At 36.6% G+C, this 19,467-nt stretch overlaps 1 long non-coding RNA gene across 1 annotated transcript; it reads right to left on the bottom strand.

Moving 5' to 3' along the window:
- Nucleotides 1-8,774: 8,774 nt before the first annotated feature.
- Nucleotides 8,775-10,366, bottom strand: LOC139692036 (uncharacterized). Its single transcript, XR_011701709.1, has 3 exons — nt 10,279-10,366; nt 9,990-10,057; nt 8,775-9,032 (listed from the first exon to the last, which is right to left on the bottom strand). It is a non-coding gene; the product is annotated as an uncharacterized lncRNA (long non-coding RNA).
- Nucleotides 10,367-19,467: the final 9,101 nt, after the last annotated feature.

Raw genomic sequence — 19,467 nt, 5'->3', positions numbered from 1 at the left:
TTCTTTTCTGCCCCTATCTCATCCAAACCCTCCCTTCTCACATCATCTCCCTGTCCCAGGTGGGCATCATCGTCTCCCATTACACTTACTCACTCTCCGCCACTTCCTGTGCCTGCATCTTCCAGCTCCTGATTCCCTGCATTCCTCTATTTCTCCTTTTTGCCTACATTGCTTTCTTCTGTTTCTGGCAGCCTTCTTCTCTCAAGCTGGGCATGAGTGGAGCTCTCTGGAAGAATTCTGTTTGTGGCTGCAGAGAGAGGATTAGGAGTGAATGATGGAGTGAGGGAAGTTTGAGCCACTACAATGGGTCAATGGAATTATTGGATGCTGCTCTGTGCATTCCAGGTGGGCTTGAATGAGTTTCACCAACTCTTGCTGTCGATTTATATCTTAGTTATTGATCCATAGGGATTTTTCGAAAGATGATTGTACAGCTCACATTGAACTCTCTTAGCCTGCATGACTCTATAATCCAGTGAATGGGCACATTTAAATCATTTCTTTGCCTTATAATATCATTATCCTCAATTTATGAATATCTTATAATATTCCTATTTTTATTTCAGATTTCTCCAAATATATCAACCAGAATTTCTTCCCGGGGACCACTTTACAGTATGTAACATTTTGGTTTTCTAGACTACCTATTGCATCATTCTATTAGGAATAATAATGTAATAGGTATATTAAATGTTTGGAGCAGTTACTTGGCAAGGAAAGATCCAGGCAGATAAGTTAGTCATTTTTATCTTTTTTCATCTACTTTAGTTAAAATTCATTCTAAGTGAAGATAATTATTCATAGTAGTTATGTTATTTAAAACTGATGACACGTAAGTATGTCCTGGCAAAAAATTGGGTGGCGTATAACAATCGTTCCTTAATATTAGAATTTAGAAACTTTTAAAAATGTTTTTGCATTCTTATTCACTAGCCAAATAACATGACTTCAATGAAGGAGATCAGGCTGGTGTGGCAGCTAGTGTATTGGCTTCCCATGCTGAAGGCCTTGGTGTTGAATCACAGTGGTGGCATAACTTCTCTAAGATATCCTGATCCCTACTTGGGTGCCATATGATATAATGGAGTAGTCCACCCATCAAATGGAGCATTAAATTGTAACCCCTTGGTTTGCTTGGCTTTGTTATAGTAGACCAATCCTGACAATGGTTTTCTCTTCGAAAACCCCATTCCCAGATTGACATCCTAGGGTATGTATTTAAGCACAAATGAGAATATTCACGAACTTCCACCTCCAATATTGGTCATGGAGATGAACCTACTCCTTGATTCTTATGCTTGCTTGTCTTCAGATGATCAACGAGGCTTAAAATGAAATATTTCAGATATTTCTATCAGGTCTGAGATGTATCACATTCAGTTTGCCTATCTGTGCAAGTTATGCAGCTTCTTTTTCACCAGAACTCTGTCAGCCCAAATGTATGTACTGTGTGAGAGCTTGTGCCATGGTTTGTACTATCCTTTTATTACTATGTGCAAAGTATTTTCACATTATTATGCCATCTTCAGGTACATATTAGCACATGTGAACAAATGAGCCTACTACTATTACTGGAATACAAATATATATTCACACACAAAATACATATAACTGGGAGAAGTGCAGTACTTCGTTGTGCATGAAGTGTTTGGTAGTCATCTTGGGAAAGATTTTGTGGAAATAATTTTAGTGAACGAATCATAGACGGAGAGTAAATAAAAATTTAATGAATTTTCCTGATGTTGCATTTCATAGAAATTGAAAATAGTGTTACTGATAAACAATGTAAACAGCATGTAGTTGTTTCTAAAGTTAAAAAGTTTTATTGGTAAAAAACCTTCATATAGGTATTGAACAATTTAGAGAGAAATTCCAAACGCACTAATCATACCCATCATATCAATCGGTATTTGAAAATCTTATCTTCTTACTAAATTTAGTCTTATTTTTATCTTCGCCAAATTCATTTAACCATATGCCGTCCAGTTCTGATGCCATGTACAGAAAAAGTAAAAGTAACGATAGTTCAACCACACAGATCCACAAATTAGGAGATTTTTTTACCAAATTTTCATAGTTCCGTGGCTTATTGTTGAATTTTTTTCCTAGTTGACTTAACCCCCCCAATACTGTTCATGTGGCTTAATGATACTTATTTAAATCACATACTCCCCCATGCTGTCACCCCTCCCATTGTTGTACTCTTCTTAATTTGTACTTCCTATCTAGAAATAAGATTGATGGACCTCAACTCTTAACCCAAGCCTAGAATAGTCTACACCTTGGATGAAATTGTTTTTTGATGTCTGCAACATCTCCTATTCAACATCAGCCTGACTTAGGTGTCACCATTTGTGTACTCTTAACTGAAAGAACCCATGCTCTGATGTGTGCTCACCCACATGAGGTCTGCTGAGGCGGAACAGGGGATAGGGAAGAGAGCAAGTTTCACACTGCAAGGAGTGATGTTAGCTATTTTAAATCTTTACATAATTTATCCCTTCTGTGAAAATTTTGAGATATTTGACTTAAAGTTCTTTTCAGTGCTTCTACAAGAAGTAGTGAGCGTGACATGTAGTTGGTGGCATGTCTCAAGCCAAAGATGACTATTTGTTCCTCAATAAATTCAAAGCATTTCATTTTATTATGGAAATTTTGATTGAGTTTTCCATTTTCTTTCTCAAATGAATCTTTCAATCAAAGAAAAACTTTTCCAAATCAATCTCATATTTCCCTTAAACTGGTTGGATGCGAGTCTGCTAATGTGCTGTGTGAAATGGTTTTCTTTAAACCTAACCTAAATTTAAGTTATGACACAGCTGTGGTACTTTTTCTTTTGATTTGTTTTAAAAAGCACAACAAATCTTATGTTGATTGAGGGATTGTGGTTAGGATGATTTCCCTCAGATGAGTTCAAGGATGGTTGGGGCACTTGTTCTAAGGAAAAAAAGGAGCTGGTAAGGGTTAGTTATTTTTAAAAAAGGTTAAAATAATCGGAGTATATATTAAATTCAATGGCCTTTATAGTAATGATGTGAAGATGGTGTCTCTGGTTTTCCTTAGTTTTGGCCGTTTGAATTTTCACTTCCATGAGTTGGTGGGCATCCTCTGTTGAAACTCTTAGCTTATTTGTAAGATTTCTGTGGCTTCTATGATGAGTTCAAGTTAGAACCAGCTCTCAATGGCCATTAATTTTGCCTCTCCAATTAACATGTTGTGCAAAGGCCACCCTGCACACATTATGAAACACCAACAAAGAGAATTACTTGTTTTTTCAATGTCTCTATTGCATTATTGCAAGTGACAATTGAGTTCTGTATGCATGTATAATGTAAGACTTGCTGCATTAAGCTTCCACCTAGCAAGTGCCTTCTGGGATGCTTGTAATTATGAAATTCTTTGGATTAATTGCAAAACTGCTTTCAGACCAGATAGACCAAAGCAGTAGAAAACCCAGGACAACAAATTATTCAATTCCCAGTTATTGCCTAACCCTCTGTTACTGCATTTAACACCTTAAACCCTTCTTTTACCTATTTTCTAAACTCTGTATCAGCCCCATACCATACAAATACCACCAATACTCGCCTTGCATATATCCTCCAATGTTGTTCTTAAATGTTTTAGCCCTGAAGTGTTGTTTTATTTGAATAGCTTAAGGACTGAGGGACATGAGCCAAATTGTTTTTGTATATGGCTGTATGGAGAAGGCAGAAGGGAAGGTCATGGGACTTTGGAGGGACCAAATGGGATGCAGTTGGCAGGGCACCTCCTCTCTCACTGGTTATCCCTTTCTCTACATCCTTCTTTCAAATCTTTGCTTTTTTTCTCTGTACTTGCCTTATTTCATTTCTTGTTTTGCTCGGTCATATTGTCCAAGAAAGTCTGTTCACCTGCTGCAGAAACTCACTGAAAGGTAATCTGTGATGAACATGATGTTTTGTCTTTCAAGTGATGTTCCAGGAACTCGCAAGTCGGCATTGAAAGCAATGATTAATTATAGCTTACTTCTTTTGAAATTTCACCGTTATTAACCAACTCCACTTTTATTGACATTTATGCAGATTTGGCTGGACTGCAAATTATGATACTTTATCTGAGTTGAGAGAATTATTCAATCATACTTAATCAAAGGGATCATTAAGTTACAAATCAGTTAAATCTATAGACCTAAATACTCAGGTTCTCATGGACCCATGAATTGCAACCACAAATGGGGCTTTGAAGGGATGTGGGATTGCCAGCTGAATTACACTAAAAATAATATTGCTTTTTAAACAATTTGGATTTCAATCAGCATCATGGTACGAATGTCATATTTTAAAATATCCAATAAAACCCATTAAGAAAATCAGATTGCAAATTTTCTGTCAATTCTAAGAGGGAAGAGTTTTGTTTCTCCCACCAATACTCGCCTTGCATATATCCTCCAATGTTGTTCTTAAATGTTTTAGCCCTGAAGTGTTGTTTTATTTGAATAGCTTAAGGACTGAGGGACATGAGCCAAATTGTTTTTGTATATGGCTGTATGGAGAAGGCAGAAGGGAAGGTCACGGGACTTTGGAGGGACCAAATGGGATGCAGTTGGCAGGGCACCTCCTCTCTCACTGGTTATTTTTCTCAATTCCTTCCATTTCTCCGTTTTATTGCATTTCCTGTCTTCTCTAAACCTTCATCACCACAATTCATCAAGAGAACATTGGTGATACAGTGGATTGAAAAAAATAAAAGGTTGACCTACATGGGTAAGAGGGTATTTGTAGTAATTAAAACAAATTATTTGCGATCAGTTAAACTTCAAGGTCTGATTTTGAAATTCATTGCCATTGTAGCTTTGCAATACTGATGTCATGGTTATGACTTGTCCTGCAGCTGCTTCTGAATCCTGATTGTTGCAGTGTAACAGTGGTATTTAGTGGACAAGCAATGATAGTGGTTGCATGTGGGCATTATTCATGGCGATGGTGGTGAATTTTTTAAGGAAGTGTGTCTCACTATTGATTAAATTTCTCCAAATATATAATGATTGTTTATAACTTGATACCCATGCAAGTGTTGAAAGTGCTCAACAAAATTTTCCATCCTTGTTGAGAACATGCATTTGATGAAAGTTCATAAGTTAAAATTAAAATTACTTCACTGGAATGAACTCTTTAAACATTCAATAAATGCAAAACACTACTTACACAAGAGTTATGTAAAAAGTGGGAATTTTGAATAAAAATTCAGGGGCCGACTAGAACACGAGAATAACCAACATTCGGGCATATATGGTGACTCTCCTTTTTGTTCAGTGATAAGAGCTTCAGACAAGGGATACCACAGATTATTTCAGGTGATCTTGGGTTGCTTCCACATGTGATACTTCCAGAAGGATGTCATTGAAATGGTAGATGTTTGCTACATGATGAATGACAAATGTAGTAACTGTGGCAATGCTAAGTTTCACCTATTAGTCTTAGTGCCATGTCCAACCCAATTGGTCCTAAATACAAGCAAGAAGAGATTCTCAAATTTTTATTTGCAAATTATAATAGACAACAATGAATTGAAGATGGGTAGGCCTGGAGGGGGTTGAAAACTGTTTCTTTCTTGTCGGACTCTATAATTTCTACTTTCAGTGTGAGAAACTGCTTAATTGATATGAAATTGAAACAATGCAATTCTATGTGAATTCTGGTGTGATAAGAGAGATATCCTTTAACTAATAAATATTATTTGTACCAAGTGTGAAATTCAAGCAATAGGATAATAAGATAGGGCTAGTCCCATTCCCTGGGCCAGCTCTGGTTTTCCAGGGTGATCTGGTTAACTGACATATTGCACATGTAATCAATCCATATATGAAGAATTTTGAATGAAATAGAATTTTCAAAATATGCATTTGTTATGCTAAATTTTGTTCTTAATCATCATAAAAGGTATTGTTTACAGAAACTGAGTTAGTGTCGGGTTATAAACTAATTGCTTCCAACATTTGTGATAAGCGTCAAAAATTCACCCAGCTGTGATGGTAAAGGAAGAAATTGAATGGGAGAGGTGGAAGTCCAGGAGTAGTGCTGGACTGCTGACTGAAGGGTCCAGGTTTGATTCAAAGTCATGCCTCTGAGGCACCCTCGGCTCCAACCAAGCTGTTTTTTTTGTATATCAGATCTTCCTGGGAAACAATTCCTGGCACAGGGAAAGGCAGTGACCCCCTCTACCCCTGATGTGTGAATTTAACACCCCATCAGGCTTAGTATTCAGTCAACTCTACCATCACTAACCAAACAGACCTTTGGGTTGATTACTGTGATTTCTTGTGGTTTATATCACAGTGGTGCCTAGCATTCAAGTATTTAGTGGTTTTTCATGATATGGCTTGATTATTCTTTTATTTTTATAATCAATATATTTATCCCAATTTGATGTAATCCAGTGTTAAAAATGAATCACGTAAATAGACTTTTCCTATCTATTTGTGGAGTAATGAACTGTAAAAAAATATTTAACTGGCAGCCATTCATTATTTAACTGCCAGAAGCCAGCTGTAACCAGAGCATTGTGTAAGGACGACTAGGACTTTAGTTGATGCTCTTGTATTCTATAATTTTGAAATTAATAAAGGTTTTGAACATACTCTTGCATTAATGATTCTTGTGCATAATTAAAATGTTAACTAAGACTGCAGTAATAAAGAGCATGTGAAAGTTGTAACCAGTGCAGTGGATAGAATTGCCTTCATAACCCACACCAGTATTGAGATAAAGCTCATGAGGAGTTATTGGAAAATGCTATTATTAACTAATGTAAAAGTGTTTTTGAGCTAACAGAACTCTTCAATACTTCACAACTGGCCGATTTAATTGAAATAAATATTACATTAATTACTGAATATGAACTAGAAGATATTGCAACCAATTAGAGTTGCCGCCCCATTTTTAATTGGAGCATTATGTAATATTTAACTCGTTAATGTTTAAATATTACCTCGTAGTTATTTAAATAAATTATGAATTTCCAGACATTCTATAAGAATGTGCTGCAAGTAATCGGAAAGTTGCGTCATATTTTATATTAACCGCGCCCAAATCTCATAAAGCCAAATTCGAAATGCAAAATGCATTTTGAATGGTCATGTAAAAATTGAATTTCGAAATTGCACGTCGGTGTCTCTAGTGGGAAAAGTTATGTGCTAGTATTTGAGGTTTCAATTAGTGAAGGCATGCGCCATCTGTTGGCTGAATCCTTAACCAATTCGTCAATTAATTTTTTGTTCACTAATTTTCAGCAAAGTGTCATCAGGGATTTTGACGGTAGGTTCAGGATGCTGCGAGAGATCAGGAAAACAATTAAATGTTGAATATTTTTGTGAAAAGGGCTGCCATTTTTTCCGGCGCCCCGCCGCCCGGCCGGAAAAAATGGCAGCCCTTTTCACAAAAATATTCAACATTTAATTGTTTTCCTGATCTCTCGCGGCATCCTGAACCTACCGTCAAAATCTCTGGTGATAGTTTTGTGCATATTAGCGAATCGAAAATATTTTGCAAAAAAAAAAAATTCGGCTGTAAAATTGAAACGTAGTAATACACCCTATAGTTTCGCCCTCGCAATCCACCTCTTGTCCCCCAGGCTACTGGGTTTCTTGTTATTATGGTGTTCAAAACTATGCTATATTCTGCAAAATTACGGACTTTGCCGATTTTTTCTCAAAATCAACTCGTTGAAATCAGCAAGGCTCTCCCCCTGCCGAATCCGAGGCATCTGCCTGCCTCGACCCTCTGTCGCGGACTTAGAATATTTTTCGCTGGATGGACTGGGGACTTGGATATATTTTCTCGGGGAGGCTTAACACCACATCTTGGGCCACTCGGTACCCCGAGACGGCTCGTGAGCGGTTGGCCGTCGATGGAGCTACTCTTTTTTGAAGCGCGAGCCGGTTCTTGTAAAACATTCGATACCATGCTTTTTCGCATGCGATAGACCAATTAACTCTAATTATTGGACTTCGTTCAGTTCGGTGCATGACGTAATTTTTGACCCGGTGCTAGCAAATGTAGCTCATATGTTTATTGTAATCACGAATTACACCTTAAAAACAAAAGAGTAATTGTTCCGTGTGCACACAATGTTGCTATGCAGGATAGGATAATATTACTGTAGCATAATTTGACATTTTAAGCTATCAACGCACGGATTAAGGCATATTTTTATATTTTACATATGCTAAACAATGCATATTTTTTACGTATATTTCAGCCACTAATTAACTCTTTCATGCTTATAATTTAAAGACAATGCCTCACACGGTTTTTTGGCTTTTTAAACAATTCGATAAGAAAGTTTCGAATAGATATTTGCAGGAAATATTGTCATTCCATTCAAGTTAAACTACCTTCTCATATTTCTGTTTTAATTCATAACGAATTGAATAACCCGCATTGCCGAATGTATGGCAGAGGGTGTAAATATATTCAGCCTGCCATTATTTTTTGGAGATTATTAGAATATATTCATTTACAGTTGTTTATACTTTATGTAACAATTTAAATCAACATTTTTACCAAGTTCTTACCTCAAAAAAAAACTAGATGAATTCCTGAATTTTACGGTTTAATTCTTCAGCAGCATGTTAAGGCAAACAGTCATTCAGAACTTACACAAAGAGAAAGATTAAAAAAAATTAGACAGCATTTATTATTGTTTAGTTCATATTTATTACTAATTAATGCATTTGTTGAGACATTTGTATTTGAAATTGCATCAGTATTCCAAATAACCTTGGTTAACCACAACATTTTACTGAAATACCCTCCTAGCCACTATCCAAAAAGTTAGTGGCGAAGGAGTTACAGTCTATTCAGAGGACTTATTTAAGGCTGACACCCATATGAAGTGCACTTCTTTAGATTCTGACAGCACTGTTGAACTTAGCCGCAGCAAGGAAATATACGCCTTTGTTCCTTATTTCCTTCAGTAAGAAAGCTTGCTGATCAACCTTCATTCCCATGGATGCTCCTCTTCTCACCTAGCTTAAGCATCCAATGAAAGACCTGAGGGGAAAGCAATTTCAATATAATTATTAATTTTAAGGTAATATAATTTTTTAAACTACTGTTCAGATGTTTTAGGCAAAGATATAAATAATTTTGTGTTCAAAAGGGCTAAAGAAATATATTCAGGTTTATGATTGAAAGATTGGTTCCCCTAAAAAAATAAGAATCCCAAGAACTCAAATCCATGGTGGTTGACAAATTAGGGCATCATGCCAAAATTAAGGAACAGAGATGAAGCAGTTCATTTCCTTGAGTTGCCTGTGGTTTGCATGTTGAGCACCCTGAAAATAATAGAATTATGATGAAGCTGGAGATTTTCCAAAGTCACCAGGATATAGGCAAGGCCCTTCAGAGTTAAACTGAATTTTCTAAACCCTTGGCTACCACACTTCCCAGAAGAAATAATTGCATACTAAATTTCCATCATAAGATGTTAATTTAATGATGAAATTTGAATTTTTTCAATAAATATCAACAATCCTGAATCCTAGTGATGATTGAAAATTGGGCTTCTTTGGTTACTTTTTGCATTGTTTTTCCAAAGATGCGATGATTTCAACATGGGTCATCCTACTCTCAAAAAAAAATCTAATTTTAATCTGTAATTGCTCCTTAGGTGTCATAAAACTGATAAATTTCCTAGCCTTATTAATACAAAAAATCTACATAAACTCACTTGATTTGGCAGATACTACATATTTAAGAAGTGGTCTCTCAAAATCTTTCGCCACCACCAGAAATTGGTGGCATATATCATACAAGCAAGTTTTCACAGCGGAATGATTTTTTAATTACTTAAAATATTTCACATTAAAAGGTAAAACATACTTTTAACCAATATTACTTAATAATAAAACAAACTTTTAAATAATATATTAGTTCATCTGCATATAAAAGTTTAAAGTTGGTATTGGGAAGACACTATAATGCAGCCACTTCACTTGTCAATCTTACCAAAAATGAATACCTGACGTGATAATTGGTCCCCAGAATGAAATTCTGATTGATATATTTGGAGAAATCTGAAATAAAAATAGGAATATTGTACGGCATTCATAAATTGAGGAAAATGATATGATAAGGCAAAGAAATGATTTAAATGTGCCCATTCACTGGATTATAGAGTCATGCAGGCTAAGAGAGTTCAATGTGAGCTGTACAATCATCTTTCGAAAAATCCCTATGGATCAATAACTAAGATATAAATCGACAGCAAGAGTTGGTGAAACTCATTCAAGCCCACCTGGAATGCACAGAGCAGCATCCAATAATTCCATTGACCCATTGTAGTGACTCAAACTTCCCTCACTCCATCATTCATTCATTCCTAATCCTCTCTCCGCAGCCACAAACAGAATTCTTCCAGAGAGCTCCACTCATGCCCAGCTTGAGAGAAGAAGGCTGCCAGAAACAGAAGAAAGCAATGTAGGCAAAAAGGAGAGATAGAGGAATGCAGGGAATCCGGAGCTGGAAGATGCAGGCGCGGGAAGTGGCGGAGAGTGAGCTAGTGTAATGGGAGACTATGATGCCCACCTCGGAAGGGAGGGGATGAGAGGGAGGAGGGTTTGGATGAGATAGGGGGAGGAAGAATGAAAGAGGGGAAATCATTTCCTTGGGCTGCCTGTGGTTTGCATGTTCACCAGGAATCAGACCTGGCCCTTCAGAGTTAAACTGAATTATATAATGCCTTAATACTACACCTCCCAGAAGAAATAATTGCATACTAATTTACCATCACAAGATTATGTTAAATTAATGATGAAATTCGAAAAATGAATTTTCTCAATAAATAATAAGACATCAACAACCATCCTCCATTTGAGTGATTAAAAGTTGGGCTTCTTTGGTTACTTTTTGCATTGTTTTTCCAAAGATGAGATTCTTTTAACATGGGCTACTTAACTCTAAAAAAAGCTAATTTGAGTCTGAAACTGCATCTTAGGTGTCATAGAACTGATAAATTCCCTAGTCATATTAATTCAAAATATCTACATAAACTCACTTGATTTGGCAGATTCTACATATTTAAGAAGTGGTCTCCCAATCTTTTGCCACCACTAGAAATTGGTGTCATATTATGCAAGCAAGTTTTCACGGCGGAATGATTTTTTAATTACTTAAAATATTTCACAATAAAAGGTAAACCATACTTTTAGCTAATGTTACTTAATAATAAAACTTATTTGTAAATGATATATTAGTTAATAGGTAAATAAAAGTTTAAAATTGGAAAGACAAAATACAACCACTACACTTCTTAACCTTGCCAAAAAAGAATACCCGACACCACCCACTACAGTAAATCCATCTGTTCCAGATTTATTCTACCTCCCTCCATTCCACCCAACCCTTGTTTTACATAAGTACAGTCAACTCTCTTGACTAACCCTCTCCCCTTTAATACACTCAAAATCAGGCTTGCCTGCGTGGAAATTTATTTTGGAATGAAAGGGGAATGCAATGTATTTCCCACAGAACTTTTATTTGCTACATCTAATTTCAACACCTCAGGCGTCACATCTTAAGGTACCCAAGGATTATGACTTTCCATTGAAACTAGTTTCTGCAAATGAAAAGTTTTGTGGAAAATACATAGAAATCTTTTATCCTCGGCTCTATCACAGTATCAACGTTTACACCATTTCTACTTGCTAAGACAAAATTAATTCATCATCATACTTATAATACTTGGGAAGTGAGTGAAAATATTTGGCAAGTTGTCTCAGTAGAGCCAGAGCAACCTTAAGTTATAAGATTTTACCCATATTTTCTTCTCTCTGCAGCAGGTGGACATTTTTTCGGGTGATTTTCCTGCAATAGGCCTAGGATGCAATGACGAGGGAAGCTTGACGTGCTTCAGTCTAGGAGTGACCTCGTCGGAAGCGTATCTGCAAAGAAAGCAATTTCAAAATAGTATTTTTTTTTAACTGACAAAATTAAGGCATTGGTGGCTAATGTCACCGAACTCCAACGCGTTGGGACGGTTACTTTGTTTTCCTAATAAGGATTCCTGGGAAATACGTTCAAGTCGCTCGCAAACCTGACGCTAGAAATGAGCGCAGAGCCTCGGTGCTTTGATGGCGAGCGCGAAACTAATTAGGGTGCCACCGTCGCGTACGAAAGAATGAACTACAAAATTCGGGTTGAATTTTTATCCACTTAACACGCGATCGAATCTGCAGTCCCTCCCCATTTCGAATCGCATACCAATCGAGGGGTAGACCAGAAAGTAATAAAATTATAAATTGTGAACAGACTACAATGACGAAGAATTTGACGGCGCAAATCGGAATTTCAATGTGTGGGCACACTAGAATTGGAAGCTGCCGCGTTCGTGATTGCAACCTCAGTATAGCCGAGGATCGGCGATGTTTGTAATTTTGGGGTAGGTGGCCGAAAGCCGAGGTCATTAGCGCCATTAGGGGTGGATGAGAAAGGAGGAAGGGTGGAGAGAAACCTGACACCGGCAGTAGTCCACTCTTAACGAAAGGCGGCAAGGGGTCCGCAGTTTAATGTTCCATACGACGGACGGTGTACTCTGTGTGCTCTCCACAAAGTACCTTCATCGTGGGGATAGAGGCACCATAGAAAAATACCTGCCGCCTCTAGGATTCAAACTAGGGCCCTCTGGGAGGGAAGCCAGTTCAATACCCACAGCACCATGGCGATCCCTAGTTATGACAATTACGGGACCATCATTCAACCGCGTTCTTCAACCCTTTGCTCAGTGAATGTACATACGGATGCCAGCAAGCGAAGGTACATCACAAAATAATTTATTTAGGCTGATTACATGCGTACCAACATGCAACAATCAGTTTTTGAAAGTGGCCCTAAGATCTAGATAATCGAAACCTGGCAATTAAAAACTTGATACACTGAACACGTTTATGAAGAAGCTTAAACTACCACTGTATGTTTGTACGTGAGGTTGCATGAAATCGCCACTCACCAATGATATAGAGCTGCCCGTGATTTCAATCGCTTAGCCTTCTCCAGAGCAGCTCGACATATGCCCTCGCGAGTTCCACGAACTGCGGGATGGCGGTGCGTCCATCCGCTTCGGTCGACTATCTCATCCCGGCTCTCAAAGCGAACTGGCAAGACCAAATGCCCGTCGGCAAATAAGCGGGGGAATTTGAGGGGAAGGCGGGGGAGGCTAGGAGGGTTTATTGAGTGTGAGACTTCGCACAAGAGAGAGTGAAATCGAATTGGGACGATGGAAAAGGAGGCGGAGGGAATTGTTAGCCCATTTCAATTCCGAAAGTGCGCATTTTGCGTATCTTCGCAGGGCTTTGCACTGGAGCGAACTGGAGTCCTGCATTTAACCGCTCCCTTCCTCGCCGAAAACTTGATTGCGAAGTGTACGTACAGATGCATCCAAGACCATCAGGCATCAATGCAATTGGCGTGCCCCTTCAGAAATGCGCGCGCGACATTAAACGAGCCATAGTGTGACCATTCAGTGAATCCATACTTGGGTCATTGTAAGTCCATGATTATGCAAATACATACCTTAACACACATGTAAGTGAATGAGCCCAATGATGATGCTAATGCCTTGCGACCCGGAAAATAATTTGCAAGTTCCAATTAAACTGTCGATAAATTGCTGTAAGAAAAATTTCATCAAGAACTGGGTAAAATAAATGTGTTGGCAACTACTATTCCTCAGTAATTTATATGAACCTGAATATTTCCTTAGTTTTCTTTGAATTTATTAAATAAGGGCATAGCACCTAGTATTTTACGGGGTGCGTTGGGTGGATGGTCAGAGGAGAGGGGGAGGGAGGCTTGAGGGAGCAGTGATGTTGAAAATGTATAATACCCCCGTTGTACTAAGATAGGAAAGATCATGCCGATAAAATTGGAGAGATCAACTGTAGAACAGATGGATTTAAGATGCCATTTTCTCCACGAACGATGATAAGGGGTCGGAATAACATTGTCCGACCGCGGTAGGGTCATATTCGGGTTAAAATTAGTCTGGTGTCTTCACCCTCTTACACACACCCTAACGGTGGCTTGCAGGGTACTAAAATAAATAAATAAACACTCAGAGCAAACGTGGGACCCATCTCACCGAGATTATTCCACACCTAATGTTTCGTACAAAATTTAAAACACTACTTGGCCTCAACAGGTTCGCGTATTTTGATTCGTCGATTACTCAAAAACGTATCGTGGATTGAGTCTATCATTTCTAAAGATATCACTTCTACTGGTTGTCCCAAACGATGTTCATCATATGTGGATATACGGCCACGTTTCAACTCATTTACCCTCTTGTAAACAGTTGCAAATGCTGGAGCATGCCATGAGTTTCATACAACTCGGCTTTGATATTTTTCAATGTTAAGTCTCTTAAATAGAAGTGTTTAATCACCGCACGATGATTGTTTTTTCCATTTCTCTAACTAAGGAAATATTTTTCCTTCAATAGAATATGAAAATGAGATTGTGCGATAGAAACAACTGAAAATTTAACGGCAGCCTATTGAGATATGAGTCTTTCTAAAAGCATTTCTGTTCCCATTCATAGAGTTGGCTCTTGGGCTATCTAAGGAGTTATTGAACGGTCTACCGAGTATGAATTTGATGTCACGTAGTGTATTGTTAGAAGAGGCAAGGGAATTGTCGGTGAACCCTGTTGTAGCTTGTGTCCATTCATAACCACCTTAACTAGTAAATTATGGATAATATTCGAGGTGATAATGAATTTTTTGACTTATTATTATAGGGATAACACCCTGTAGTTATTCAGTGAACGTTATTAATCCGTGCCTATTGTTTTCACTTACTTGGAACTGATTTCAGTTAATCACAAAAATATGACTTTAAAAGGGTTTTGGAGGAATCAGAAGTGAGTTTATATATGAATTGATAGAGTCAAAGAATTGTCTTCTGTGTCAGAGAATTCCAATTTTCCTAGTTCTTCCAAATGCAAGGGAAAAGTTAGCTAAAAAAGCACTAGAGAGAAACCAAAAGAGGAAGAAGCCATGTCAGTTTATTAGGGGCACACACATCACACGATAAGAATGTCAATGCAACAATTTCAAAGTGTATAAAAAAATCAATCGCCTTGAACGTAAATCGAATTCAGATCCCTCGATATCTGGCTGTGTGCTTCAGCCAATTAATCTCCGAGGCATCCTTACATATTGATTTGGTTTAAGTTATTGTAATGGCATCCCCTGAAGTTATTTTGAATTAATAACAATGTAACAGAAGGATAAGGCCTTTTACAGCAGTGCTAAAACACCAACTGATATTACACATCCAAAGGATGCTGGAATAGATGAATTTAAAACTAAAGTAGCCTTAGAACTGATTAGAACAAATATCATGGTTGACCTTAATCTTTTTCCAATCTGATGATTTATATATCAATGGTATAAGTACCTGTATAACTCAGATATTACTTTTTTATTGAATCATCCTTTCACCTAAATAAGGTTTTGACTGAATCTTTTTGAGCCTGTGGGAAGGCTCCAGCCCCAAACGTCTAAATTTCCATTTAATAGTAAATAAATGAGACAAATTTGCACCTGGTATCTTGTCATATCATTCATTACCTCCCAGCAGAAACCACTGGTAAAGTTTTACGAAGTGAAGAAATATATTACAGGGTCTCAAGGGGGAACTGGAACAGCCATTGAAAATGCAATTAATATGCAATGAAAAGACTCATGTGCCAATGACTGACTAAATGAGGGAAAATGCAACAATTTCTTAGTTTAAAAATCATTTGCCTTGACCGAAGAATGATTTTTACGCTCTGTAATAATTGCATTGAAATACATATTAGTGGATGACAGTATTAAAAGTTAATGTTGTGGCATCTCCCACAGTCTTTTGGAATTTATATGAGGGAAGATTTAGGAGCCTAGGACCTTGGAGGGTTGTAAACATTTGGAGAAAGAGGCCTCAAATGGATGGTGACCAGATGCTGGAAGCAGGGGTATTAGCCAATCCCCATAACTGATGATAAAGGAGAAAAAGGCTCATGGGCTGGGAAAAATCCCAAGTACCTTGGAGCAAGCTGAGGCACGAGGAGGAGAGGATAATGAGAGATCACTAATTAAGAAGTATACAATTAGGATTTGACTACCATCTAGAATGAGTATAAAACTGATCTATGGGTTTACACCCATATATATCACTTTTGTCCCTGAGGTATCAAAGAGACAAGCTCTCTTGGATCATCCAGAAAATTTAAGTAAGATTTTCAGAGCTAGAGAGGAGGTTAAAAAAAGTAATATCATGAAGATGACACCATACTCTTTTGAAGAATTACTCTTGCTTTAAAAAAAAAGAGCATACATCTAGTTGCATGATGCTATCAAGCAGAGGTCAAAAATTGATCATAGGTAGGATCTTTGGCTCTTGACCGTAGACATCACAATTCATGCAACCCCTTAATAGGTGGTCCTTGACTATGCTCCTGCCTGGCTGACAAAGTACAGTGTTTTAAATATTGTTTTTACATGTTGTGTGAGGAAGCATACATTTTTTCTTCTTCAGCATTATTTTCTTGGCTACCATGCTTTAAAATTTAGTACCCATTTAGTTAATTAGTAGGACATTATAACACTCAACATTTTTCATTGAACCTTTTGGAGAAACATTACAATGCCATGCTGGTATTGTTCATTGCTAATACAGCTTTAATGCACAGGCATGTAAATCATAACAGAAAGTAACTCAATGTTATTGTGGATTTCTTAGCATTTGGATTTGAATAGGAAGACTGGGCACAAACTTGAAAAGACTGGTGTTTTTTTAGTGCATCAGCATGATAGGATAAACACAGGATTCTGCCAAATTCAAGCCAGCATATATAATTCATATGAAGGCCAAAATCATATGATTTCTGTCATTAGGTTTTCATTTGGCATATTCATGCTGATTCCACTATTAATTTTCCCTAAAATGGATTATTTATGGAGAAACTCACTGATGAAGGTGGTAAGAGAGACTTTTGGGACAAAGAAAATTTGAAGGAATAAGAAGAGAAGAGGATTTATGAAATTATGTATGAATGTGACTGAGGTTAAAGAGGCACGCGATCACTGGCCATGGAGAGGAAATAAGTGAAAGAGAGTAAGTTTCCAGTCACCACCTATATCATGCTTTATTTACCTTTACCTACCCTACAAGGGAATGACATGAAGGATATTCATTGTTATGATTAAGAGTAATATTTAACTGGAAACAGCTAGAAAATTGACTGCTATTTAAATGTGTCAATCATGATGCACAATGGTCATTTTTCAAGTTCGTAATTTACATAATCCTGATTTATTTTGTGATAAATAAGAGTGTACTTAATAATCTGGCACTATGTACCTGCCTATTTACCCCATCATAATTAACATTTGCCTTAGAATACTAGTAACTAAGTACTTATTGTATACATGCATACAGTTAGCCTAAATGTACCTATGTTAGTTATAGTTGTTAGTCTAATGATATGATATTCTGATATTAATGATTTCTTAGCATGTAAATATATATGACTACAGTCTTGGTTTCATATATAAAGCTGTATAATTATGCACCATATTTTTCAGAAATGGAGGCCATATCATTGTAATCAAATAAGCCAGGTTATTCATCATCACAATTTTTATTCATTATAATGGATGATAAAAAGTTAACAGCGTATCCCCTTTGATGAGAATTTTTATCACACATAAGAGACAGTAGATTTACAAGATTCATGTCAAAACTGTACACAAACCCCTTTCTCCCATTATTATCTTCTGGATCCTCCACTTTAATTGGGGCAGGAAGTCGTTTAAAGTCGAACCTTTAATGTAATGGTATGCATTTTCCAATTGTTAGATGATATATAAAGTTTCTGGAAAATGCTTGAGCATTTACATAGGCACTACTTTGAAACAATACAATTATATTCATTCTTCAGATTTATACCACTCTTGCCAGATGCCATCTGCTTACTCTGCCAATCTGCTTTGCTGAGATACAGATCTCCTGCTTCAGTGTGTATACTCACCTGAAGCTCCTCATGAACTCTTCCATAACATCTATCACCAGCTGACATCCACCTTTAGTATTCCATGGAAAATGATACAAGTATCTATCTTTCATAATACTTCTTATGCACATCCATTTATCAATAGAGGCAACACGTAGGCCTGTTATTCCTCCACCAGATATTTACACATTTCAGACTTGATAAGTCCTGGAATGCTTCATCATGTTATTTTTAGTAATTTACATAAACAATAAGGCCTAATGTCGAGGAAAAACAGCAGGTAGGAAAGCACCTAGTAAATATTACTGATGAACATATTAGCCTGTACATAATGATGAGTCACAAATGGAATAATAGTGACAATTTAAAATTGAGAATATCCTGTATTTAAATTAAAAAAAAAAACTAAAATTTTTATGACTTCGAAAAATCATTTACATCAAGTATCCCTAAATATTGTGTGCCAAAGGTTTTATTCCAGATGGCATGATAACTTTACAATCAATAACTTATGAATTTTTATAAATTAATTACATGTTACCAATTTAAAAATTAAGGGTGCAATGTTATCAGAATATAGTACCTGTGCAATGTAATACAACTTATTTCCAACCAGGCACTCAATCTATTGTTAGCACCATTAAAGATGATAAAATTTCATTATCTATGCATTTTTTTCTTATGCTTAAATGAAACATATATTGGGAATTGGTCTTTCTTTAAATAATAATTGAACTTCATATGTTTACTTTTTGAAGAGCATGGATAACTTTTCTTGCAATAGATAGGTAAGTCACACATTAAGATGATTTCTCTTTTATTCTGTGCATTTGTATTTGTTACTTAATGGCCATTTGTAGAGTCAACTCCGTAAGTGCACTTTAAGGTGGCTCAGACTTGTTTATGCTATGTACCTATGTATTTATTAATTCTCATTATAATAAAAAATTATGTTTGCTGAAGCTGTTAGAATCATTTGATATCTGATACCTAATACGGCATATTTTCTCATGTAATATCTAAAGATTTAATTCCAAAAAACTCAAAGAACAAGTATCAAACACATGGGCCGAGTGAAAATTAAGTTCAAGATCATGGAGGTAAAGCATGGTATGGACATTTAAATAATTATTAGATTTTGTTAAAAGCATGTTAAATTTGTAACGTGAGATTTGGAAAATTAAAGAGGAGTATACTTATATATATATATAAATATAAAGATGGTATAGATAAGATTTAATTAACAGCCACTATGAGGTATAGGCTATACCATATTATTGATTAATATTAGCCCTCCAGTAGGCACATTTCTATCAGTAATATGAGTGGGTGAATCACAGGTATGATCAATGCATTACTTACAGCCTAAGGAATCCTCATTGCAAAGTTTAATTTGTTAATAACAACAATACGTACTAAATTATGAAAACA

Source organism: Hetaerina americana, unplaced genomic scaffold (assembly GCF_022747635.1).
Source record: "Hetaerina americana unplaced genomic scaffold, ioHetAmer1.1.p SCAF_4, whole genome shotgun sequence".
Classification (NCBI taxonomy): Eukaryota; Metazoa; Arthropoda; class Insecta; order Odonata; family Calopterygidae; genus Hetaerina; species Hetaerina americana.
This window is presented reverse-complemented; position numbering and strand designations above follow the sequence as displayed.